At 42.4% G+C, this 27,286-nt stretch overlaps 1 protein-coding gene across 2 annotated transcripts in view; it reads right to left on the bottom strand.

Annotated features, from left to right (window-relative positions):
- Positions 1–27,286, bottom strand: part of LOC111173461 (uncharacterized) — a 146,433-nt gene that overhangs the window by 100,347 nt on the left and 18,800 nt on the right. For both annotated transcript variants that reach the window (XM_089903682.1, XM_089903681.1), the window contains exons 2-3: positions 16,785–16,857; positions 1,575–1,847 (exon numbers count right to left, since the gene is read on the bottom strand). The gene's annotated coding sequence lies outside the window, so the exon portion shown is untranslated. The remainder of the gene's footprint in view (positions 1–1,574; positions 1,848–16,784; positions 16,858–27,286) is intronic.

The raw sequence follows: 27,286 nt of genomic DNA, 5'->3' as shown, positions 1-27,286 counted from the left end.
CTGGAAAATTTCCAGAGGGGGTATTGAAATTGAAGCCATAAGAATCTCTATAATGTACCTGTAGTTTAAGTTTCCAGTGTCCCTTTTTAAGATAAATAGTTGGAAAATATACCCTGAGATAACTGCACAAGTGAACTTGACATTGTTTTAGACCACATAACAACTGCATCTACAGGCTGGCACTAACTGTCATGGATGGTGAACTCTATTTTTTTTGTTTCTACATCTACAGTTCCTCAGTTTATTGATTTCTCATTCATCAGAAGATTTGTAAGCATAATGAAGCCTAAATGGAGCACACATGAATATGAATTTTGTGGTGTGTATAAATTAAGCCTCCCGCTGCAACATTTGGGGGAGATCTTTCTCCTAGGAATGAATGTTGCCACCCGACAGGTGTGTAATAAGATGCTATTTTCATCCTCCATCATCTAAGGTTTTGAATGTAACTGGAAACATTCTTGGAGGTGGGGGAGGGAGATGCCCTGAGTCATTGTGAAAACCATTATTCTGCATCATGCTCAGCTGGACGTGGGAATGAATTAAAACAAATGTTCAAGAATGTTCTATTTCCATATGAAGCTATTTCATCTGTTATCTTTTTCTCTTGCACTTAAATGTGACTAAAAGATCTTCCAAAATGAAATGCAGCCTTGTATGAAATCAAATTGATTTCTCTTATTTGTAATTTACCAGAGAATATTTGTCCTGAGTATTATTAGGCAGCAAAGCTATTCTATTTATTTTTAAAAAAAGAGAAAAAGGAAAAAAACATTTGGAGTTGATGTTAAAAAGAAAGCTATACAGTGTGTTCTACATTTGAAATTCCACAAACTGTTAATAAACAGGATTTTTCCTGTAAAGAGAGGCATGCATCCTTTTGCCTCATTTCACCAGGCTCAGTGTTCACTTTTGCCATCCCCAGCACCCCTTGTTCAGTCAAATGTGTATGAAGTCCAAATCCATCTAAGAAATGCCCTGCTCCAGCCAGGATCAAACAGAACGCTTCTGGAATGGAACATCAGCAGAGCTGCTCCCTTTGTTCACTTTTTTCCCTTCACGTTTTTTATTGTTAGCAGTGACTACATTTCAGAAACAAAGCCACCTGCTTTCAAACACAAATGAGGAAAGGCTGTGTCTGTGTGTTTGTACGTGTGTGTGCACGTGCTGGGATGGGGGGCACGGATGTGTGTGTGTGTTCCCTCACAGAAGGAGTTATTTATGTGTCTGACCTGTCTTCAGGCACTTATAAAATATTCAGCAGGCTATAATGAACCTCTCTGGAGGGTGCTGAGCCCCAGATGGACATGTTAGGGAGTAAGGCTCAGGAGTAATGCTGAGAAGGCACTTGTGCTGAGATGCTCCTAGCCTGGCAGAGCCAGCATTCACCTGAGGGGCCAGGAGAGCCTCGACTCCTTATCTGTGAAAATCAGGGCACCTGACGTTGCCTTTGGGAGCCTTTGTTTTCTTATCTGTAAGATGAAAAGTCTGAACTATGTTGGGGGTCTTCATTCTTGGCTGCACAGTAGCCTCGCATGATTTTCTTATTTTTAATAATGATGCAAGGGCCTTACCCCAGACCACTTGAATTAAACCTCCAGGGATGGAATCCAGAAACGAATATTCTTTTAAGCTCCCAGGTGCGTCTAGGTGCAGCCAGGGTGGTGAACTGCGGCTGGGTGACCGCCAAAATCTCTCCAGTGCAGGTTCTGCAGGACTTGCTCCTGTCAGATCAGGTGTCTGTTGGGTCAGCTCTCTGTCCTCAGCGGTCCACCCTGCCCAGCCGTGCTCCATCCCATGGAACGTTCCAGGTGCATAAGTCATCAGGGCCAAAGCTCCAACAGGATCTGCGGAAACAGTCAACATCATTAACTGGACTACCCAATCTAAAGAGTGAGGATTTGGGGGGGTGGGGGGGGGAGGCAAGGATTGTTTAAAGGGAATCGTAGTGGTTCCTAAGAAGCCTGTGGGACAGCATCAAAGCTACTGGGAACTCTGCACAGTGAGCTCATTTTCCTGTTCACACCCACCTATGATGTCTCTTTGCAGCCCGGCGTGTGCTGCAAAGATAAACAAAATTAATCAATAGCAAGAGCTGCATTTTCGTTTTGTTTTGTTTTTAAAGTTGTTTTTTTTTGACATGGACCCATTTTGAAGACTTTATTGAATTTGTTACAATATTGCTTCTGTTTTATGTTTTGATTTTTTGGCCACGGGACATGTGGGATCTGAGCTCCCTGACCAGGGATCGAACCCGCACCCCCTGCATGCTTTTGATCTTGCAGTCAAGTCACATAGTTTCCTTTTCCAGGACAGTGCCACACTTCCCTCTGCCCTGTTCTCTTGTCTCTCTGAGCTTTTTCCCTCTTACTCCTGTTTAACCCATCCATCCCCTTGCCCAGTCATCCACAGATCTGCTCCCCACCCTGCCTTGTGCCGCCCCCGCCAACCCTCTGCATGATTTTATTTATTTTTTGTCATTTCCCATTCACCCTACTTTGTATGCTCTCACCCTCCCTTCCCACTTCTTCCCTTTCCCAACCAAGATCGCTGGGCCACCAATGGCTGTGAGGATGTGAAAATCTGAGCCACAGGCATGAATAATGAATTGGAAGAGGCAGACTGAAGCCAGTCGGAACTGAGACAGTATTTCCGAAATGCAGCCAAATGACTTAGCAAGAGGCAGGACAGAGTTACTGCAATCCCTGGAAGCCCCGGACACACTGGTAATTATGAAAATGCAGTTTTGATAAAGTACAAATCTGCAATTGTCCTAAGGCTGACAGAAGTGTCATACCCTGCTCTAGGCTGAAACGGGGAGTTCTGGAAGGTGCAGGGACACTTGCCGACCCCATTGCACTGAGGGACTAGTGCAGTCACTGGCGAGATGGCCTGCTTCCTCATTCCAAGAATAGCACCTCCACCCTGGGGTGGGGGCAGCTACACAAGGATGGCTAGAGGGTGTGGTACTGGAAGCTCCCACCCGGCAGCAAGGTCAGGGAAGTGGGCGATCTGGATCTTGAGGTTGCCGGAGGGGGAACAGGCAGGAGTCTGGATGCCAAGGAGAGTTGTCTGCTGCTCTTCTAACTCATCAGAAACCAGACTAAGTACCAGCCCTCAGATCTCAGGTGTCTGATCCTGCACTGTTCCCAGTTAGTCGGAAACCTCCTTTGGACCTTCTTTTACAAGCAAGACTTGCAAGACTTGGTGATGGGTCTGTGGAGCCAGTGGTCCAATCTGGGGACCTGTTGGAGCTGGTTGGTGAATGAGGGTCTGCAGACAATCTTCACTAACATTCTGGCCACCCCTCGAGTTCTCTCCCATTTGCCCCAGACACGTCTTTGTGAAATATAAACCTGGCTATAGAGCCATCTGCCCAGAAACCTGTCAGCAGCTACTCATTGGCTCCAGAACTGAGGCTAAACTGATAATAAGCTCCAAGGCCCTCTGTGACTTGGCCCAAACTTCCATCTCCGACTTCACGTCTCCACTCGGTGACTTGACCCGACAGTGCAGTGATGCCGAATGCTTTGTGCTCCGTGCCCTCTGCCGCTCCTTCCCTGCACACCTGTGATGCGGCTGTGTCCCCTGCATCTCTGTCTCCTTCACGAACACCCATTTATCCTCCCAAGACCCAGCGTAGGAGCCCTGTTTGCTAGGAATTGCTCTGGAGCTCTCAGATTGCACAAACTCCCCTCCCCAGCTTGTGTTCCCACCTTACCTACTGTCTACTTAACGTGGAAAGGTCTTTGTGAGCCCGGAATGTGTTACCCGGCCCAAGCACGCTCGCTGCACGACAGGCCAATAAGTCGGGAGACAAGTTGTTGAGGCAAGGAGTAATGACTTTAACGGGAAAGCTAGCTGACTGAGAAAATAGCTGACTAGTGTCTCAAAAAACCATCTTCCCTCAGTCCAAATTCGGGTTTCTTTTACACAGAGAAAGGGGAGGGGAAGAGCTCACTGCGATGCCAACTAATGGCTGAGCAGGACTGCTAAGGCTCGCTCACTAACGGTTACTCGCTAAGGGTCCTTCCCTAATGGTAGCTCGCTAACGGTGAGTGGGACCGCTAACAGTGGCTCCTTGACACTTGCTCGCTAAGGGTCGCTTGCTTGGCTCGCTTGGGGGGAGGGGCCCCCTGCGAGGCCGACCAACGGCTGAGCAGGACTGTTAACGGTCACTCCCTAACGGTCAGTTGCTTGGGGGAGGGGCCCACTGCGAGGCCGACCAACGGCTGAGCAGGACTGTTAACGGTCACTCCCTAACGGTTGGTCCCTAAGGGTCACTCCCTAACGGTCAGTTGCTTGGGGGAGGGGCCCACTGCGAGGCCGACCAACGGCTGAGCGGGACCACTACGGGTGGCTCGCTAACAGCCATGTGCCTGCCCCGCCCCTATTACAAATGGACACTCTGGGGGCAGAGACCCCCTCTCATTCACCCAGGAACGTTCCCTGCATCCAACACAATACCTGGAATAGAGTAGACATCCATTAATGCTTGTGTAGAGAATCCTGTCTGGAACAGGACAGGAAGCTAGGATTACAGTACTCCCATCTTACGGGTAGGGATGTTCCCACAGTCCCTGCCTTGGATAAAGGTCCAGCCCTCGGAGCAGTGCTCCCCTTCCCCGTCCCTCCCAGTGGAGAGCTCCCAGCGCCTGCTCATCTCCCTCCCCCAGCCTGACGTGTTGTGATTGTGATCTCAGGGGTCCACTGCTCCCCAGTTCCCTGTCTCTTCTCAGTGTTGTGCAGCCTTGACGGGCAGAGGAGATGCACCCTGCTGACTCGGATATTGAACTAAATCTTTCAAGCCAAAATTTCGTTCACTTTCCCCGAATGAGGACAACGACCGAGTCACGAAGGAACAGGTAGAGTAGGTATAAGTCTCTGTCTGCAAATTCAAATGTGCTAAAAAGCAATCTTGAATTTTTCATAACTCGATTTAATTTTTATTTCAAGTTCCATTTTTTTCCTGAGATGGCGGGGTGAGTCTCCCCTCTGTTTTCCCGAGTGTGGCATCTGAGCACCAGGGGGTTAACGTGGTGTCGGGGTGAGGGCAGACCTGGTCTTCATCCTCAGTGTCGTCTATTCATCCTGGTTCCTGCTGGGAAGCACCATCTCATGTCACACACTGTCCGCCCTGGTGGTCGCTGGGGCTGCCTCATTCCCGTACTCTCTGCCACGCTTGGGGACCAAGAAATCATGTTGGGGTCATGATGGGGCCCGGAGAACTCTATAAGGCCACATCTGCCAAGTCACAGTATAGAGTCATTGTCACTTCCCCAGAACATTACAGAAACAGGACGTGGGCTCACTCTGTTCTCTTTTTGTTGGGTTGGTTTTAGGTTCCAGCATCCCTCACGCTTGACGTGGAACCAGGGCTCATGGCCTCCTTTCTTAGGGACCTCCCAGCATCTAAGCTCTCATAACTCCCCGATCCAATTCACTCTCCTTCCAGTCTGTGGCATCCTTTTCTAGCCAGTGTGTATGTGAGGGTGAAGGGAGGGCCCTTCCGACTACTCATCTGAGATTGATAGTCTGTTACCTCTGTCCTGTTTCCATTTCCTCAAAGCCTATTCTTCTGAAACTCAAAGGCCATGAGGAGACTTTTTCCTCTGATCTTTGCTTTCACATTGCTTCCCTATGACAGTGATCACCTACCACCATCTAGTTACTGAATGGAGAGCAGAGGTAGGGTCTAGAGGGATTGGAGGGGGAGGTATCATTAAGAATGTGCTAAGGTAGCATTTATAAGCAATCAGGCACTGTCCTAAGGTCTTCACATACATTAGCTCATCAAATCATTGCCACCCAACGAGGCAGATGCTGTTATTATTCCCATTTTGCAGACGAGGAAACTGAGATTTCGTAGTGACAAATTGGAGGAGCTGGGACTTGAACCCAGGCAGCCTGGCTCCAGGGTCTGTGCCCTTAACCACTAAAATGACAGCTTCTCACTAACCAACAAACACCCTGCCACACACATTACTTTTGTTATAGATCTGTCTTCCTTGAAGATGTATAGGAAAAGAAAAGTTTAAAAATATTATGATGGAAACTTCTTCTACTCAAAGTGCTTATGCTGGGATTTAACAAATTTTGATCTTGATGAGAAATCTATCCGTCATCCATGTGAATGTCAAAAAAAGATAAAAGCCTAGAAGTCCTTAGAAAACAGAATCTCCCACCACCACTGCCACCACCAACGCCACCAGCTCAATCTGCCTGGAAGCGTTTTATCAGGCCCTTCAGCAGCAGGGTAAGAGTTAGAGGACCGGACCTCTGAAAAGGTGTTGCCAACTCTATATATCTCCCTCTGTGTGCCCTGGATGCTTCTATCTAATTCTAAGAACTAACATCCCTTTTGAATGAAAAGATGCCCAAGAAAAAGCATTTGTGTAGAACAATCATTCTTAACATTTTGGGGGGGTCACAGACCTTTTTGCATTCTATGAAGTACATCCCCAGAAAAAACAAATGCTTGTATCCAAATGAACACATAATTTGGCATAAAATTTTAGGCAAACTACTGAGCCCTGTACTATGTGTGAACTCTTCCTGGAAGGGAAACTGCATTATGTGTTTCTGTACCTTCAACACCTAGCAGAGAATAAACTCATTGAGTTAGACCCATCCTGCCTCCACGCTGGCCCCGGGCATGCACACTGACTCTCTGTGTATCATGAGGCACGGAAAATCTTCCCCTCCCCTTTATCCAGCCCAGATTCTCTGCAAATGCCTGTTGCCAACAAGGACATTTGTTCTTTGTGCATGGATGCCTGTGCTTTTGCCTCCGAGAGACAAGCACTGACTGGGATCTGAGTAGAAGCGGCCGCTCTGATTTTCAGGCAATTTGGGGGCTGCACATAAAACTCTACATCCTTGTGGGGGCCAGATAGGAAAGGACCAAAGCTCTGGGCCTCTTTATAACCCCATAGAGGACTCCTTCTCACCCATTACTGAAGGGTAGCCAATCCCTTGACTGGTTTTTCCCTTTTCAGAAGGGAATCCAACACATCACGTTTTAAAATACCTTCTCAAAGAAAACAATTTAATGTGTTTTCCTGCACCTCAAGAGTACTGGTGAAGTGCAGTTAACTCTGCTTTTCAATTCTCGAATTAATCAGCAGAGGATGTTTGGGTCAAGGCCAAACGTTATTCTTTCTATGAAGGAAACACAGAGATGGTTCAGGATAAACTGTGAGCAACTCAGAGCCCTCTGTAAGAAATCATGGTACTCTGTGAGAGCAAACACTTACATGATTATCACTTGTGGTTAGCTGGAGTCACGCCACCAATGGGATTATTAAGAATGAGTAGGGCAGGACTTCCGCGGTGGTGCAGTGGTTAAGAATCTGCCTGCCAATGCAGGGGACACGGGTTAGAGCCCTGGTCCAGAAAGATCCCACATGCCGCGGAGCAACTAAGCCCGTGCGCCACAACTACTGAGCCCATGTGCCACAACTACTGAAGCCCACGGGCCTAGAGCCTGAGCTCTGCAACAAGAGAAGCCACTGCAATGAGAAGCCCACACACCACAAACGAAGAGCAGCCCCCCGCTCACGGCAACTAGAGAAAGCCCGCGCGCAGCAAAGACGACCCAACACAGCCAAAACTTAATTAATTTTTTTAAAAAAAGAAAAGTCTTTAACAACAACAACAAAAGAATCAGTAGGGCAAACACAGCAGAGACAGCTAAAAGCTACTGGGAAATAATAACAATACTTTCTTCATTCTCATTTTTCTTTTCCTTTCCTCCTGGGTTGGGGTGGCATGGTTTATCCTTCTCATTCCTTCTGTCAACAGTCTCTACTTCTCTGATGGTTTTTTCTTGTGATCTATTCTTATTATCGAGTTTTATATCTTAACTGTGTTCATGGATTCCTATACCTTGAAAAGGGCCATCTTCCTTCCTTGCAAGTGATCCCTGGGACTTTGTGATTCCCTACCCCTCAGTAATTATTCTAGACATGTTCCTTGTTATGAGTACATTTATGATTATATAAACTACATACATGTATAAGTGTAGTAAAATACTTTCCATATATATAAAAAACACAAAAACAAATTGTAAAACGATAAGATGAAATAATTATAAATGGGGCTCTAATATTTTATCCTTTCTCCTAATGCACTGTCCACCCCTTTGAGATTTAAGCACCCTGCTTTGAAACACAGGCCTAGTGTATCACCAAGCAGGTAAACATCAGAGCAAAGCCCTCCAACGGCTAAAACTGGCTGTCACTGCCTCGGATTGTAACCTGTAATAGTCCCCTAACACCTGACATTCGTATAGGTGAGTTCATTCACAAACTGAATGTTTGCGTCCGCCCCCCCCCCAATTTCATATGGTGAAGCCCTAACCCCCCAGAGTGGCTGTATTTGGAGTTGGGCCTCTAAGGAAGTAATTAAGGTTAAATGAGGTCGTAACTGTGGATCCCTAATCCAATTGGATTAGATAGGTTTGGTGCCCTTATAAGAAGAGACAGAAGAGAGCCCTCTCTCTCTCCCCCTCAATCTCCCTCTATCTCTCTCTTCCCCCAAGCCTGCACCTCAGAAAGACCATGTGAGCACACAGCAAGATGACATCCATCTGCAAGCTGGGAAGAGAGTTCTCACCAGGAACCAACCCTGCCAGACCTTGATCTGGGACTTCCAGCCTCCAGAACAACAAGAAAATAAATTTCTGTTGTTCAAGCCACCCGGTCTGTGGTATTTTGTTATGGCAACAGGAGCAGACAAATCCAGTCTCGGAAAACTCACCAGATTATTCCTGTAACCCCAGCGCCATAAACACAGATAGATACAGTTATTCAACTTGAGGTTAATACTTTCTTCAAAGTTGGTCATACAATTAGTATCACGTGAGAAACTTTGGCACTGCCAGAAATGTTTGGAGGTAAGAGGAACTCACACAACATCCCCCTGACCTGGGTGAGCAGAAGAATGTAGTGCCAGTGCAGTCCTGCTGCTACTGCAGAGGTGAAAGCCCTCACTTTTCCATCAAAGGCACCAGCATCCCCACTGCACTGCACTGTAACTGCCCCCATTATCGTGATCTTAGTGTATGCCTCAGAGAGACAAGAATTGAAGTGTCTGTGGGAAGGAACTGAAGCTCAGCTCTTGAGAATTTTATGGGCTGCTGTTTCTTGACATAATTTTAGAGAGATAGCCTGATCTGCTCTTCCACTGAAAACAACAAAGATAGATGCTGCTTTTATTTAAAAAAATAAACCTCTTTATAAATGCACTCATGAATAAGGGAGAAAAGAAAATCAATGGAGGGTGAAAGTTAATTAAAAGGAGAAATATATATAGGTAACTAAGCACTGAATCTGGCTTTTGCTCTGGGGAAATCTTTTAAATCATGATTATTTTGAGCTTCTGTTTTTGACAACTGTGCAAACTGTGAGGCATAAGACAAATCCTCATGTGCAACAAAAGGGGGAGTCTGAAAGGAAAACCCATGAGTAATCTAGGAACAGCAGACAAACCTAAGAACCCACAGAAGGGACCATTAAAAAGTGCTTGTGTCTCTCAACCTTGGAGGTGGGTTGAAGGGAAAAATCTCTCTCCTGAGAATTCATAACCATAATCTAGTTTTCATGGGAATATTCAGTCCAAATTCACACTACTTCAAATCTAGAACTGATTTTAAAATAGCCCCTAGTGGGTAGTGCCCTGCTGTACAAGGTAGAAGTAAATGCATATCTGAAGGAAATTACTTTCAACTAAGGCTTCAAAGACTGCTACAGATAAAGTTCCAAGGAACATGAGTCCATAGTCAGCACTACAACAAACACATAAACAGGAGTCATGAATGAGAGATTATAAAATCAATCAAGAAAATTCAAAAAGAATCCAAAGGAATGTCTAAAACCAAAAATATAGTGATTGAAAGTCAAAGCTCAATTTTCAGGCTACACAACAGGCACAGTTTAAGACTGATTCACTGAAGTGGAAAATGGTTCAGCAGAAATTACACTAATGCAGCAGAGAGAGAAAATGAAGTGCTGAAAATCAGAAAGATATTAAGGATCTTGTCGCATAGAGTGAGTTTCAGAATCCCAAAATCACAATCAGATTTTCAGAGGGATGTAATAAAGAGAATGGAGAAGAGGCAATATTCAAAATGAAAACGGCTACGAATCTTCTGTTACTGTCAAAAGATTCAAATTCTCATATTTTAAAGATGAATCTTTCAAAGAAGATTAAGTTTTTTAAGATCCACAACTATACACATCATAATCAAACTGTAGAAAAAACATAATAAGAGGATCTTAAAAGCAGCCAGAAAAGAAGAACCATCTGCAAAGGGGTAACAATTATACTGGCAGCTGACTTCTTAGCAGCAATAATGAAAATCAGAAGATAGTGGAATAATATTTTCAACATGCTGAGAAAAAGATGACTCAAAAACTAAAATTTTATACCCACAAATCTATCATTCAAATATGACGATGAAATAAAGATATTTTATGGTAAATAAAAACTAATAGAGGTTCCAACTAACAGACCCTGGCTTTAAGAACTTCCAAATAAGCATTTCACATAGAAAGAAACTAATCCTAGACGAAAGGTCTGGGATGAAAGAAAGAATGGTGAGTAAAGAAATATGTAAAATTGTGGGTATACATAAACAAACTTTTAATGTGGAAAACAACAATAATAATATACTTTCAGAGTTAAACAAAAAAGATAAAACTAAAATGCAGCAATGGTATAGAAGTAAGGAGGAGGTGATTGGAGTTCAAGTGTTTATACATTGGATTGTTTGGGTGGGTGGTAAAGGTATTCATTAACTTTAGACTTTACATTCATATTAAAAATTTCCAAGGTAACCATATATGCATACAGTGCATATATTCCACAATCCTACTTCTAGAAATTTTTGAAACAGCAACAAACTGGAAACTTTATAAATGACTATTATAGAGAATTAGTTAAAATAATTATGGATAATAGAATACTATGAATACAATTCAGATAATACAATACTCTGCAGCCATTTTAATTTTTATTTATTTATTTATTTATTTATTTATTTATTTATTGCGGTACGTGGGCCTCTCACTGTTGTGGCCTCTCCCGTTGTGGAGCACAGGCTCCGGACGCACAGGCTCAGCGGCCATGGCTCACGGGCCCAGCCGCTCCGCGGCATGTGGGATCCTCCCGGACCGGGGCACGAACCCGTGTCCCCTGCATCGGCAGGCGGACTCTCAACCACTGCGCCACCAGGGAAGCCTGCAGCCATTTTTAAAGTGCAATAACTATATATGTATTTCTTGGAAATAATCTCCAAGGTAAAAGCAAAAATGGTGCATATCATGTGCTAATATTTATTGCTTTTTAAAAAGGAGGGATTAGAAAAGAATATGTACATACATTATGCTTATAATTTCATAGGATATCTCTAAAAGATATATAGGAAACTGACAATAGTAATTGCCTCTAGGTTAACTTTTTAATATTCTAGTGCATATGTACTCTTTTAATAACCTGTAAAATAAAAGCCAGAGCCAAAACATACAGAAATAAATACTCAGAGGAAGGCAGACACGCGCACACACACACACACACACACACACACAAATACAGCAAAAAATCCATGGCAAAAGGTACCATCTTTAAAAAGTATACCTTTGTGAAAGTAAAACAGCTTCAAAGAAGCACTCAGACCTTCCCTTCTCTCATATATAACGACAGAGCTCTAATCCTTGCATTTGCTACAGAGTCTTATACGAGCATTACTCCTCTCCTTTACACTCTGTTCAATCGTACATTCCTTGAAAGCCTGAATCAATATATTAACCCCTGTGTAGTTCTCACAAAATATATAGAATGGAGCTTTGTATATAACAGATGCTTAATAAATTAATTAACATTTGTGAGTTACTATGTACTGTATTTTTATGGATTTGAAGTTTTTACCCTACGAAACTTATCTGAGTCATAGTAATAAGTTTTCATAACGTGAAACTCAATGGCATATTATACGAGTTAAAATTTGGAAGTTTAAGTTCCACTACTTCCTTTCATCTTCTAGATTTCTTGTTAAATTTGACACAGTAAGAAAGACTTACTTCAGGTATTTAGGACAGCAAAAACCACAAAATTGTCTTACAAGCAACCATATTAACATGTTCTTAATGTCTTCATTCTGTGTGACCCAAAAGCCAGCATATGGAATGCATTCTGTGATCATGCTTGTATATGTCACATTCTTAAACTTTGCAATGAGGAGCTCTTGGGCTGAAGGCCAAATTTGAGAAGTGGACGGGGAAGTAGGGTCCTGGATGTGCAATGGTGGCCAGCCATCAATCCCAGACACCCTGGCCCAACACTCCTGGGAGTCTCCCGAATCCTACAGGTCAGTTGCAGCTGGAGATGTGGAACTGGGTCCTTGTGGTAGATGAAGTAAGTGGCTTTCTATATCCTGAAGTTTTCTGGACAAAATCACTTTCTTATGCATTCATTTGTATTCTAACTAGAAAGAAATCATCAGTGAAAATAAGCATGAGAAAGTCTTTTTCAGAGGTTTACACTGGAATAGTTATTTCTAACTTTTTAAATTTTTTGGCCACAGAAGTGTTTCTTCCCATGCGTAAAGTAGATGAATGTGGAATCGGGATGGGGGCAGCCCAGACCCTAATTTCCAGCTCCTAAATCTATGGACAGTCGGCAGTAGTTCTGAAGCTTTTGCGTGTGTTTAAGAGTCACCTGGGAGTCCATAAGAAATGCAAGTTATTGGGTTTAACCCCTGAGGAGTCTGATCAGAAGATCTGGGTGGACTCTGAGAGTCTTAACAAGCACCCCAGGGGATGTAGAGGATGTGACCCTGCCCTACCATCTCACAATCTGTCATCCTTTACAGTGATGCTCAGCAGAGTCCAGTGTGAAAATTACCTGGCAAGCCGGTCCCGAGCGAGGCTCCTTCTTTGACTTACTCGTATGGTGACAGGGGCCCAAGATTCTCAACTCGCTTTAGCTGATTTTTCCCATAATTTCCTAAGGCACTCAAACCTGAAGCGGCAACTAGATTTTTTCCGGTTGGTGGAAAGAATTCTAAGAACTTGTTTATTTTAAAACATCAGTAATGATAGATGCAGAGAATGAAATTCCATCTAACACTCATTTCCCAAATTATCTCAATAGAAGGAAGTGGAGCAACTTCCAGATCATGTGGAACTGGTAAGGACACCAGCTGAAACCCTAAAAATAGCTGCATCATGTTCCAAGCCCAATCAGGGAATTCCTTCCCGACAAATGACTTCAGTGGATTCCCATGAATGCACAGCTGCCAGGGGGATACAAGACTGCCACACGGGGCTGAAACAAAGGGTCTTAGATTTTAGAAACACTGATCACTCGTGAACCTTCATTGGACCAGCTATTTTCTTGTCTAAGAAATTGGACATTGGTGAAACCTGTACGTCCAGAATAGGGGAGTTGTGCTGAGCAGGAAATATATTGCTCTTTCTGTTTGGGGTGTGGTAACACATCACACCTGGGTGTCCATATGTGTCTGGGCACCTGGGTGCCCATCCTGCCTCTCAGATTAGACAGTAGAGAAACTACAGAGTAGGAGCCAGCATATGTGTCTTCCTTTTTTTTTTTTTAATTTGCGGTACGCGGGCCTCTCACTCTTGTGGCCTCTCCTGCTGCGGAGCACAGGCTCCGGATGCGCAGGCTCAGCGGCCATGGCTCACGGGCCCAGCCGCTCTGTGGCATGTGGGATCCTCCCGGACCGGGGCACGAACCCGTGTCCCCTGCATCGGCAGGCGGACTCTCAACCACTGTGCCACCAGGGAAGCCCCTAATCTAATTTTTTAAGTGAGTATACTAGAACTTTAATATTAAAATGAGCATTAACCTTCAAAACAGTCGCCCTAAGAAGACTATACCTCTATTTCATTGCAGAGGCCATTTCTCAAAATATTTCTGGAGTCCTATGTTGTGAATTTCTTTTAAAATCAAGTTAGAAGCCACACAAGAAAAAAGTCTTCTTACAACGTTTTTTAACCTTTCATACATCTTTTTGACATGTGAAAAAAAATTTTTAAGACCATCAGCTATCCTCTGTCCTAAACCCCACCACACTTATCATGCCATCCCAGAAAGTTTAAACTTAAGTTGAAATGTTTTTTACTGTTTATTTAATGAAATCAAGGATTTTCTTTTTCAATCTGCCATCTGAGAATGCATTTTCAAAATAACCAACACATACACCATCCCCAGAATTTTTACCTACCCACTCAGAATCACTGTATTACATTTTAGTAAAAGCTTGTTTTTAACCAAAAAACAAACAGTTTCATACTCAGTTTGATTATTCCCTTTACTCAACAGCCTGCCTCTGAATGAGGCCTTTTTCAAAACAAATCCATTTTGAATAGGGAGAGTTTACCATCATAAAATAAGAGATGTCATAGACTTTGAGAACAGTTTCAGATGGATTCTTAATAGATTTTATACTGATATCTGGAAAAGGAAAATATCTGTTTGTGTGCTCAAAATCTAACTGGTTAAGAAAATTAATCTTAGTCATTATCTACTTGTTACAGTTTTTAAACATAGGGATTATGCTCATAACACAGGTCACTACAGATTAGAAACTACCCTGTGCAGAGAGCAAAGTCTGATCCCCAGTTTATTAGTCATACAGTGTGTTAATCTAGGGCCTCGAAAGACAAGTAGTGAGAGAGACATTTGTATTTGTATAACATAAATTCATAAGGAAGAGCTAAATGTTATTATAGAATCACGTGAGTGTGTGTGAGTGTGTGTGTGTCTGAGTGTGTCTGAGTGTGTGAGCGAGTGTGTGTGTGTGCGCGTGCGTGTTTTCGGAGGTGTGGGGGTAAGTCAGAAAAAGCGTATATTCAAACTTACTTCAAAGACATTTCTGAAAGTTGACCACTTCTATATAAATGAGGAAAAGAATCTGACTGATGAAAAAGAGTTTGTAAACTACCCCTGCCATTAATGTGGCTTAGTTCTTTGCTTTTACTTACTAAAACTCTGTATCCTGTCAAAACCATGTTTCAATGTTTGAAGTCTGAATAGGCTTGGATAGTGATGGGACATAACTTTTTAGTGAAAGGGAAGTCATAAATGTGATATCCACATAAGGAAGAGAAATCGACCCCTTCTGTCTTGTCCCAAGAAAACCTAATGCTGATGGTGATGGTGGTGGTGGTCGTCTTACTGGTGGTAGGGTAGTGGTGATGATTATGCTGTTGGTTTTGCTGCTGGTGGTGGAATTATTGTTAGTGGGCGTGATCCTTCTAATTTTTATCATGCCTTTTCCCCAGCTGGTTCCACTGAAGTGAACAATGTGGTTTCCTGAAGTTTAATATTATCTCATAAGCAAAAACACAGATAATGAGTTGCTTATGTTTTGAAAGAGTAAAACAAAATAAGCAAAAGTGAGAGACCACCTATTTTATCAGAATTAATATTTTTAGTCCATAGTGAACCTGGGACCAGAGACTTAATTTCCAGACGTAGCACTTCAGCCACTCACTGTGACATTCAGTGGTGTATTTATGCTTTGTTTTTCTCTCGTAAAGATTACAAAAATGTTCATTTTGAAGTGCCACTGTGGGTTTCTCATGAAATACATTTTTTATCAGCACCAGGATTAATAAGAATGTTCCAGAAGTTAAACAGATAAAACAGTAGACAACATGGTATTACGGAATTAAAATCTGAGGAATTCGGTTCAAATACCAGCTTTTACACTCTTAGGCTGTGTGGAGTTAGACAAGTTAATCTCTCTGAGCCTCTATAAACCATTTTTACTCATAACAGCTGTGATATCCAAGTGTGGGTTTTCCACACCAAGCAATTCTCCAAGTCTCTGGACACCAACTGTGTCCTACAATTTAACTCAGTTATGATACTAGCTTCTCAGAGTTAGCATCAGATCCCACAAGCTGAGGGTTCAGTCCCACAAAACTTCAGACACCAAGTGTAAGTTCTGGACCTCCCATACTTCTGACCCACTGGCTGTAAATCGGGGATTCCCACCATCCTCTCCTCGGGTTTGGTAATTTGCTAGATCAGCTCACAGAACTCAGGAAGAAGCTTTACTTATTATTACCAGCTTCTTATAAAGATACAACTTAGAACAGTCAGTGGATGAGATGCACAGGACAAGTTATGTGGGCATACCACCCTCCCGGCACCTCAGTCGGTTTACCAACCAGGAACTCTTTAAATCACCCCAAACCCCCGCCCCCAAGCAGTTTAGGGCTTTTTATGGAGGTTTCATTACATAGGCATGATTGATTAAATCACGGCCATTGGTGATTACCTCAGTTTCCAGCTCCTCCCCTCCACCGGGAAGTCAGGGGGTGGGGATGAAAGTTCCGATCCTCTCATTGTGGTCTTTCCAGTGACCAGCCCCCATCCTGAGGCTCTTTAGAGGACCCCAGCCACCAGTCATCTCATTAGCATAAGAATCACATTCTTATCACTCCAGAGATCCCAAAAGCTTAGAAGCCCTTGAGTCAGGAATTGAGGACTACAACAAATATGATAACAAAATATGCTCTTTATCACCCCTATTGCTCAGGAAATTACAAGGATTGTAGGATCTCTGTGCCAGGAACCGAGGACAAAGACCAAATATACATTTCTTATTATATCACATTATCACAGCCTCAGTTTCTTCATCTGTGAAATAGGATTATAATCAATACATCACATGGTAGTTAAGAGGATTCAATCTGTCACTTGTTAGCAAAGGCTTGGGACTGAAGGAGTGTTCCTTTGGTGGCAATTACCTTATTTTTTCCTGTTCAACAACGATACCCACTCCCTTTGTGCCAGTCTCTGAGCGGGGTACTCCAAGGGATGCTGGAAAAAAAAAAACAAGCAGACAGGTCAGAGTCTACCAGGAACCGCAGCAGAGCTGTGTGGGCCCCTTAAGGGGATAATTTATCTCCAGAGTAGAAACTTAGTTTGCAGAGCGGCTGGGCATTTTTTGTTTAAGTGTGTCAAGTAGCAAAGTGTCTGGAATGTCAATGATTAGCTTACTTCCACTCACAGTTTAGAGATCCACTTCATGTATCTGTTTAGAGATCGAGCATGTGATACCAAAAAAGGAAACTGAACATTGTTTTCCTGTGTGCTGAACCTAGAAAGCTAGTGGGAGCTCATGTCTGCCCAGTCTTTAAAAATGAGTTGTTGCTTACACATAAATAAATAAATAAATAAATAAATAAATAAAAATAATAAAATAAAATAAAATGGAAAGAAACCTACACAGCTACGCTGGCAAGAAAGTGTTATTCCAATGAGATCAAATATTTTTGAAGTGCTTTGTGAATGGCACAGTACTCTACAAATGTTTGGCAAGCTTCCACATTTTATTACCTTTGTTATGTTAGCGTGGGTTATAATCAAAGGTTTTAGGATTGTAAAGAACATAAGTCCTCCACTTGTGCTAAGGATGTTTGAGAGAGAAGAGTGAACTTGTGTGCACAAGAAAGCACATACGTCGGAGTTATGGGAAGAAGAGAAAGGGGGCAATGTGACTCCCATGTGCTGCCGTTAGCTTAAGATGTTTGAAATATTGTTCTATTTTTAAATAACTGCTTTTTCAAATTAGCCACTGAATTTGTTTCTGATGTGCAGTAGCATTCCTTTCATGGGATAAAATTCATAGAAACATGCTTAGGAGCTGAAGAAAATTAAGTGGGACTTCTGTGTCCTTCACATTTCCAAACTGTGACCTTGAACTGAAATTAGGTTCCCATCTTTGCCCTCCCAAGACATTGCTGCATGAGCTCCTCCTGATTTAGTTACCCAGATGTAGCCCCCACTCCCCAACACCCACATACACCCTCACCCCATGCCTCCCAGCTAATCTGAGGTTTCTCAAGGTGCCATCACATATGTTCTCAGGGGTAAGTTTTGGGGGGTTGCTTTTTTCATGCTTTTTGGCCTGCAGCCTTCTGCTGCTGCTTCTTATATAAGAGTGCAACTCTACTGGGCCATGCATCTCTGTCCTCATAGCATCCTTTTCTCCAGCCTCCAAGAGGGGGTCTGATTCTCCTTAACCCCCTGCAATACATCTGTACATAGTACATCTGAGATCAGGTTTTTCATAAAACTTTACAGAAGACTTGGTCATAAGCTCGGTGAAATTCACAACTGCTTCTAGAGTTGGATACTGTCAGGATTTCAGGCTCAGACCCAACCTCTGCACCCCGGTCTAGGTTCCATGGGCCTCCCCTGGCACCGTCCCCACCTCCGCAGTTCAGAGTCCAAGCCCAACTCAGTTCCCAGAAAAAAGAGAAGAATCTTCTCAGCCTGGTCCAAACCGAGCCTCCTCTTCCTCTGGGATAAGAGATCATTATTTCTTCCCTTTGGGTGAAATCCCACCCTTGTCTTAAGCAGGTAGAGTCTGACCCTCAGAGCTCGGGCATGGCGATCATGGGAGTCCTGAGAACCCTCCCAATGTCAGGCACATTTCACCTGAAATCACCACTCGTGGGGGCCGTGACAACAGTCCAGGCTGCATGACCCAGCCCAGCCACTCCTTTTCTCAGCCCTTCCTCCAGCCTGAAGTGAACAGAAGTTCAGGTAAGCTTGTCCTTCCTGACTAAGCTGGTTCTTCCTCCCAGTCATGCAAAACCAAGTGTTTGGATGACAAAGTATGCTTAGCTTCCATGAACAAAAATAATATTCTGGAAAGTTTGGGGGAAACCTTTTTCTATCTCTTCAGAGGTGGAGTTCTGTTATTATACCTAATCAACATTGCTAAGTGCCAAAGGACATCTCAACCTGAAGCATCTGCTTCTAGATTCCTTCTCTGGGTTCCAAGTTTCCCATTGCACAACAGGTGGCTGTTTGATCTATAACTAACATGCAGAAAAGTCCCGCCCAGCAGTCCCTCCTACCACAGGGGAGGCTCCACCCCCAGGGATGCTTGCAATCTCTCAGTGGGGCAGCACATCAAAAGATACAGTCCGGCAAGAGGGAAGAGATATGGGAACATATGTATAACTGATTCACTTTGTTATAAAGCAGAAACTAACACACCATTGTAAAGCAATTATACTCCAATAAAGATGTTTAAAAAATAGTAGCTTAAACAAACAAAAGATACAGTCCAGTGCCTTACTACATAAATGTTAAGACTTTAAGTATATTTTTCTTAAACTTTTCAGCTCAATCATACAACTCCAGAGCATCACTCCTACCAAGTCCTCAATCTGTCATGGCAGCATTAGAAATAAATATTCCCCACTGGGGACAACCTTATACCATCATGTGGTGGATGATCATCCTGGGAGTTAGGTAAAATGAAGTTGGAAAGATTTACAAAGCATGAAAGTCCTTCAGGACGACAATTTATTTGTTAATGTGCTAATTCCAGCCAGTCCTATCCCTCACCCCCACCCAACAATAACAGCAACACACAACCATTGCCTTTCCTTCCTTTATTGGCATAATTTTGCACATGCTGTTTGGATAATGTGGTTGGTGCAACAAATAAAGCACCCCCAAAAACAATATAGCAGATTGCTTGTGAGTGCAGAGCAACTTAATTGTTGCTTTCAGCAAACCCAGACTGACAAAGGGGATTCTAATTTAAGTTGCGCTGATGGCATTTGTTCTAGACAAAAGCTAGTATTGACTTCAGTAGTTATTATTCTCCCCTGCAGTTTAAATTACTTTCTTCCTAGGAGCAAAAGAGCAACAAGAAAAAAAATTCTAAGTTTATGTAAATGCAGTTCTCCAAATAGATCGTGTTTTGCAGATTCTGGAACCGCTAAGAGAAATGTGGTTACACAAATCTAAGGAATCCTAGAATTTTAGAGATACGGCCATAAATATCACAAGGCAGTTTCCGTAGTCTGTGCTTCCTAGACTGGGGTGCCTGGGCCTTGATTATGCAGGGACACATCAGGGCTGTTCCGAGGAGACTACAAGATAAAGCCCCACCGAATGACATTGTTATAGGGCCTGACACAAGGTAGGCCATAGTTTATCAGTTTTGCTAGATGTTAGGTAATTTAAAACATTATTTTAATACTAAAGCATGAACCTCAATGTATGCAAATTCAAAAAAATCACCTGGAGGTTGGGGATCCCAGAGATGGAATGCAGAATGTGAGGAAACAAGTTAACTATACTGTAAATGCGTAGAACAACCCATCAAGGGGTTTCGGGCTTGGGGGAAATTGGTGTTGACCCTAGTAACTTTGGAAGTAAGTGGAGTCTGTAAGACCAAAGGCAAAAGAAACTGAAAGCAAGCTTTGTGCTTGAGTTGATAAAGTTGTTTGCCACAGGGGTACAGATGAACAATTCAGATTTACTATACCTGCATGCTGGAAATTGACAATTAAGTAAATGAATGACCAACAGTGGAGTCAGATTTCTCATTGTTGGCATGAGAGTTTACAGATAAGCAAAGGGAGAAGGCTAGAATGATCCATATGTTAATAGATCCACATTGGAAACACTGTATGTTTAGCTGAATAGAGGTATAGATGTGTCTGTATGGCTACATATACAAATATTTGGTTACATATACAAATATTTATAGACATGCATATAAATACAAGTTAATATACACACATGAATTTCCTTTCTCTGTCAGCTGAGAGGACCTAGAAGCAACGACACCAAGAATACCTAGACCTCAAACCTTGGTTTCTTATAGCATCCTCCAGTAAAAGGAACTAGGACTCCTTGGAGACATGGTTGATTCTAGGACTGGGGCAGGAAACACCAAAGATGAGTGTGAAGTATCTTATTGTGCCAGGAGGTTTTTTAAAAAGTGATAAAAAAGAAAACCCCATAATGATAGACATATGTCAAAGGGACACAGAAGCCAACTAAAAGAGCTCCTAATGGCCAAAATTGGAACAATTTGAGCAAGAAAATAAATAAAGTAGAATTGGATTACAACCAAAAGTAAAAATAAATACCCATAATGTGTATATAAATAAATGATTGAATAAATAAATAAACGGAGAAGAGACAAATTGGCTGTGCAGAAAAATTCCAAATAATTTCTGTACTCTGCCCTCCCAGAGGCGGAAGATAACTGTCCACTTCTTAAGTGTGGGTTGTGCCTAGTGACTTCCTTCCAAAGAGGACAGTCTGGAACCAGGAGGAAAAGAGTTAACTCTGCAGTGGAGAAAACTGACAGATACTACTACCTCAGCCAGGAGCTCAAGGTCAACATCAACACTGAGAGGTCACATTGGTAGTATGTTCTCTTGATTTGATGTATTGAGAGGTGCCCTTCATCTGGGGTCTTCCTTCCAAAAACCTGTAATCTAATCATGAGAAAAACATCCCAACTGAGGGACATTCTACAAAATACCTAACCACTAGTCCTCCAAACTGTCAAGTTCATCAAAGACAAGGCAAGTCTGAGTAACTGTTACAGCCAAGGGGAACCCAAGAAAATTTGACAGCAAAAGGAAAGGTGGTACCCAGGACAGGATCCTGGAACAGAAAAAGAATATTAGGCTAAAACTAAGGAAATCTGAGTAAACTATGGCTTTAGTTAATAGGAATGTGTCAATACTGGTTCATTAATTGTAACAAATGTAACTTACTAATGTAAGATGCTAATAATAGGGGAAACTGGGTACAGAGTGTATGGGAACTCTCTGTACTATTGTTGTGATTTTTCTATAAATGTAAAACTGTTCTAGGGGACTTCCCTGGTGGTCCAGTGGTTAAGAATCCACCTTCCAAGGCAGGAGATGTGGGTTCGATCCCTGGTCAGGGAACTGAGATCCCACATGCCACAGGGCAACTAAGCCCATGTGCTCTGGAGCCAGCACACCACAACTAGAGAGAAGCCCATGCACTGCAACTAAGACCTGATGCAGCCAAATAAATAAATAAATATTTAAAAATAAAAATAAATAAGTAAAACTATTCTAAGATTAAAAAAAGTATATTTTAAAGAAAAGCTGGATAGGTCATGGGTGAAACGCCAAGTATGATGAATCTTTAAAGAAACAGGTTGAAAGCAGGCAGGCTAAGTAAGGACTAACCTAGAATGCTGAGTGTCCTTTGATCCTTCTCTGCTTTAGGGGACTTTGGTGGTGAGATTTAGGGACTTTGGTGGTGAGGTTTATGCTTTACGGAACACTACCTTAAACTTTGGACTTTACCTAAGATAACTCCAAGGAAACTTCAAGGATTTACAATCTTCTGGTTGTTTAAGTAGTGGAACAAAGAAGAAGACTGGGAGTTCTCCAATGATTAACCAACATATTTACATTATCCAGGTTTTAAAAAAATAACTTTACAAAGAATTAAATCAACCACTTAACAGTAAGACTTACTAAAATATTTTGGTTCAATACATAAAGACAATAAGTAAAGCTGCTTTCTTTCAGCAATTCCTTTTTATTCCTTTGGAAGTTTATATTGTGATTTTAAATTCCTTTGGAAGTTTATAGTGACTGTACATATTGATGCAAATAATCCCCCGACTTCATTTCAGCAATTTCCTTCTTTCTGCCTTTTACACTTTCCAAAGCTAATATCCCAGGTAATTCTTAAGGTTGAAAAATCTCATCTGTTTAGTTTATACTTAAGACTTGAAAGCCTTTAAAATGTATTGCACTTATTTTTCATATGTCAGGCCCAGAGTACCCGTTAAATTATAACTTGTATTTGAATCTTAAATAAATCATACTTCGTTATTAATCAAATGACTCATCAAACTAAGTACATGTTCTACTTTGTTGAGTATCTTTGTAAACATTATATGTAAACTTTTGCCTCTTCCTCCCTTCCTTCCTCTCTCCCTCATTTCCTCTCTTCCTTCCTATCTTCCTTCCTTCCTTCCAAAATGCTCCTTAAGCATCTACTCTGCCCAGGATTTAGGAAAACAGTGTAAAGAACACATGCTTGGTATCAAGGAGCTCACAGTCTAGAAGAAACAGATGAATGGAATGGGCAGATCGTGAAACCTCATGATATGAATATCAAGACTAGGGATGTGCAAAAGACACTTGTGATGGGAACACAGAACATCTGTTACTCAGATGGGGGAAGGAGAAGTCCTCTCTGTGCAATCCCTTCTGTCGCCCAGCACTGGGCTATCACTTTCAGGAGATTGCTTCCTCTGTCCTAGGTACTTCTGAAATCTGATAATTTCAATCAATTGACAAATGCATCAGATATAATCGAATCAACCAAGCCTTTCTTATCATATCCAACTTCCCTTTATAGTATTCCCCAGAAATAAAAAACAAGGTATTTGTGATTAAATCCTAGAAGGAGCAGTGAAATTCTTTCTGTCCCCTGGCCCTCTCCACATTAAATACATAAAATAGAAGGGAATTTAAAAAGTGATCAAATTTAACAGCTTCATGTATTATTTAAATACCTGCATGGAAAGCCAGATTTCTTTAAGGGTTTAGAAAGTTTGTGAAATAATGTTTAAAATACTTCTTTAAAACTTTCTTCTCTGATAACATTGTGTCCTTTTTAAGTTGTGAGTGATTAGGGATGCCTGCTTTTTACATCAAACCAAAGTGATAACTAGCTATCAAGCCATAATCTGATAGTGCTGGTCTCAATGACTATCTTGGAAAAAGAATGGCCCCATTGTAATGCTGAACAGGGCAAAGTGGAAGCCTGTCAGAAGGGTCTTAGTGTCATGCTTTTGCTCCAAAATTGTGCTGAATATCAAGGATCGTGTCATATTACTGTGTAAGGCAGTGCTCACATCCCTACACAAAACCGTATTATGTAGGCGAGATGAGGACCACCAGCAAATATCAACACTGACGTACCAGTTCCATCTTCCAACCATCAAAGTTAGCAGTAGACTTTCTAAAATTTTATTCAGGGAGTGCTTTATTAAAATTCTTACTTACTATTTAATTCAAGAAAGAGATATGTCTAAGTTTGTGAACTGTAGAGGGAAAAACTCAGGAAAGAATTAAACATGTAAATTATACATGTAAATTACATGTACGTGTAAACTACACATGCCCCACTGTGTTTTATCACACGTTTAAATCAGATCCTGCAGACACTTGGCTAACAATGAATCTTAATGGAAGATGTTTATGAAACCACCAGACTGATATCTGAGCCCACGACTTCTGACAAGAAAGAAACTGTTACCTTCACAATGCACTTAGCGTATTACCTGGCTTGAATAAACTGTGGGTGTGAGTCTGCATGCAGTTTTGGTTTGTCAACAATAGTTTCACTAACTAAGGAAAGTCCTGAAGGCAGTTCTTTGGTTAAACAGCACCAATGGCAGATCAAGCCTCTCATCTAATCCAGATAAAGAGTGTTCTGTGGAAGAGCTACACCCCGCCCCACCCAGGGCGAGCCTGCCACGCAAGGCGCCCGTGCAGGAATGAACTGACGGTGGTGCTTCCTACCGCGAGACGCTGTTACAGAGGAAGAAACAGAAGTTAGAGTTTCACAGAGACCAGAGGTCAGAAGGCACTTCCTCAATTACGGGGCTGACTTGATTCATCTTCCCCTGGAAACATCCAGGGTGGCAGTGGGCAGTAGGGGGAGGCAGGAACTTAAACAGGGGGAAGCGATGCAGAACCGATGACCAGTGAGTAACTGTTAGGGACTTCTGACCATTTGCACCCTTTGACTCAAACTCGTCCCTTCTGCTCCTCTTTACTTTCTTGGCAATAGTCATTACTCACCCTTTAAGATTCTAATCAGATAACGCATCTGCCAGGAAGTATCCCTTGTGTCAGGATAAATAGTCTTCCCCATCTGCATCACCCAGTTCCCATCACAGCGTGTGCAGGTACCCCCCTTGGGTGGATGAGCACCCCCTGAATCTTCCTTATGATGTCATTCCCCGCAGTGAGTCATTCTCCCAGTCACTGTTTGGACATTTGCCCAGCAAACAAACTTAAAGACAAATGAGAATGGTGATAAAGGGGTGATGGGAAATTGTTGCTGAGTAGGACTTGCAAGGCTGAATGCAGCCTATTCTGAAATCACCACTGTGGTCACCAATGTAGTCAGTCTAGGACTATAAGAGTCACAGAATGAAGACAGGGCTGTCTCTGTCTCTTGGAAGCAATAGAAAAATTATAACAAAATAAATCTCAGCGGGAAGAAGAGTGGTGTGCCTGAAATGCGTACATGTGAGTGTGTGTATTTGTGACATATGTGTGGATGCATATCTATGCCTACAGCATATACATTGTTTAGTAAACATCAGCCACCCTAGACATGTTTCCTTTTGCTCTTAAGAGAAATGTTCTTGGCATGCCTCGACTGGCACTAATTCAAATGAGATAATCCCAACAAAATCCCCTACCTTGTCACTCCCAAACCCAGAAAATGTTCCAAGTTTTAAAGTAATTATTTCTGTCCTTTGCTCAAAGGTGGTTAGGCCAAATTACTAATTCCCAAACTAATCAAAAACAAGATCTTTGAGAAGCCTGTTACACATGATATTGGCAATTTTAATAGATTCAGAAGGAGCCTACTCAAGAAAACATAAGGATGACTAATTTCTGCTCAAACACGATAACCTGCGTCACAGAGACTTAGCAAGATTGTCTGATGCCTCTAAAAAGTTTTAAAGTTTAATACAAAGAGACCAACTTCAAGGTAGATTTGCAAGAATGTGGTTTCTGATTAAAAAGAACATTATCTAGTCAAATTACTTGCGAAGTATTACTGTCAGATTTTCCCATATCATAGTTCAGAGGTCAGCAAACTTTTTCAAGCATGGGCCAGACAGTGAATATTTTCAGCTTTGCAGGTCTTACTCAATTCTGCCATCGTAGTGTGGAAGCAGACCTAGAAAATAGGTGCCACGAAGACTCAGATATTAATTACAACGGCAACTGCAGCTGGGTGTCCAGGGCCCTTACTCCTTCACATTTTCATAAGGTGTAGAACTGCTCCCCAGATAAGGAGACTGAGCAAACAGCTGATGATTGGCAGAACCTTAATTTGAAGGCGGTTCACTGGCTCCAGGGCCTTTACCATTAACCACTGGACTCTCCTGTCTCCACTCAGATGGCTGTTCTCCTTCTGCCACTGACTTGCTGTGTACATTAGTCAAGGTTCTCTGGAGAAACAGAACCAAGAGGATATGTGTGTGTATCTATTTATATCTATATCTATCTACAACTATTTAAAAATTTTAAGAAACTGGTTCATGTAATTGCGGACACTTGATAAGTCCAAAATCTGCAGGACAGGCTGGCAGGCTGGAGACCCAACGAAGAATTGCAGTTCAAGTCCCAAGGCAGTGGGCTGGCAGAATTCCCTCTCGTTCCAGAGCTCAAGTTTTTGTTCTATGCAGGCTTTCAACTGACTAGATGAGGCCCACTCCCATTATGGAAATAATCTGCTTTACTCAAATTCACCAATTTAAATGTTCATCTCCACCAAAAAACACTTTTGCAGAAACATCCAGAATAAGGTTGGACCAAATATCTGGGCGCCCCGTGGCCCAGCCAGTCGACACATAAAATTCACCTCTGCACTGTGTTTCTCTACAAAAACCCATTCCAGTTCCTGCCTGGTTTCCCCCATCCTGACAGTCAAGTAGTGTCAAGTGAGTTGATTTTGAAAACAACTTTTGAGATTCTAACATCAAAGGTGCTATATAATTACCCAGGGTTTCTATTTCCTTCTTCTCCACTCCTTACCCCCTTTTCCTTGCTTCATCTTCTCCTCCCCCCCCACCTTTCTCTGGGAAAAGAAAGATGTTAGAGAGCGAGAGCGAGAGCGAGCGAGCGAGCGAGAGAGAGAGAGAGAGAGAAGTTTCAACAGCCATAGCTTTGCAATGTGATACTGCAGCACGCTGCAGCACTGTGATGCCAAAGGCAGATGAATCTAAAAGACAAATTCCAGTTTCAGTGAATACACTAAGTAATAAATCAGAACTCACCTATCTTAGAACTTTGATGTCTTTATAAGCCCTTTTCTTCTTACTTCTCAGATAGGTAATTTTCAAAACGGAACAGTTTGAAGAACTAAAGTTCGGCTCCCAATTTCCCATGAGTAAAGTTGAAAACCCATTCACATGCGATTATTTATATCACAGCCTTATTGCAAAGGGCGACTATTGGATCTCAGGCAGCTACAACCACTACCTTCTGAGTCCCCTCCTCGAGCAGAATATTTGCCTGTTCAGATACGGAGAAGAAGTGGCGTTCTATTCTCCACGAGGAAAGTCGCAGGCCTGGAATGACAAGTACAGGAAGAAGGCTACCTATTGGAGCATCTATGCTGAGTTCCCATGACCAGCCTGCCCTAGTTGTCATCATATTTCAGAACGAATACTTCA

This window comes from Delphinapterus leucas, chromosome 21 (assembly GCF_059928025.1).
Source record: "Delphinapterus leucas isolate spDelLeu-1000000601 "Yukka" chromosome 21, BTC_Dleu_Yukka2, whole genome shotgun sequence".
NCBI classification, from domain to species: Eukaryota; Metazoa; Chordata; class Mammalia; order Artiodactyla; family Monodontidae; genus Delphinapterus; species Delphinapterus leucas.
Note: the sequence above shows the minus strand (reverse complement) of the source record. Positions and strands in the feature narration are given on the sequence as shown.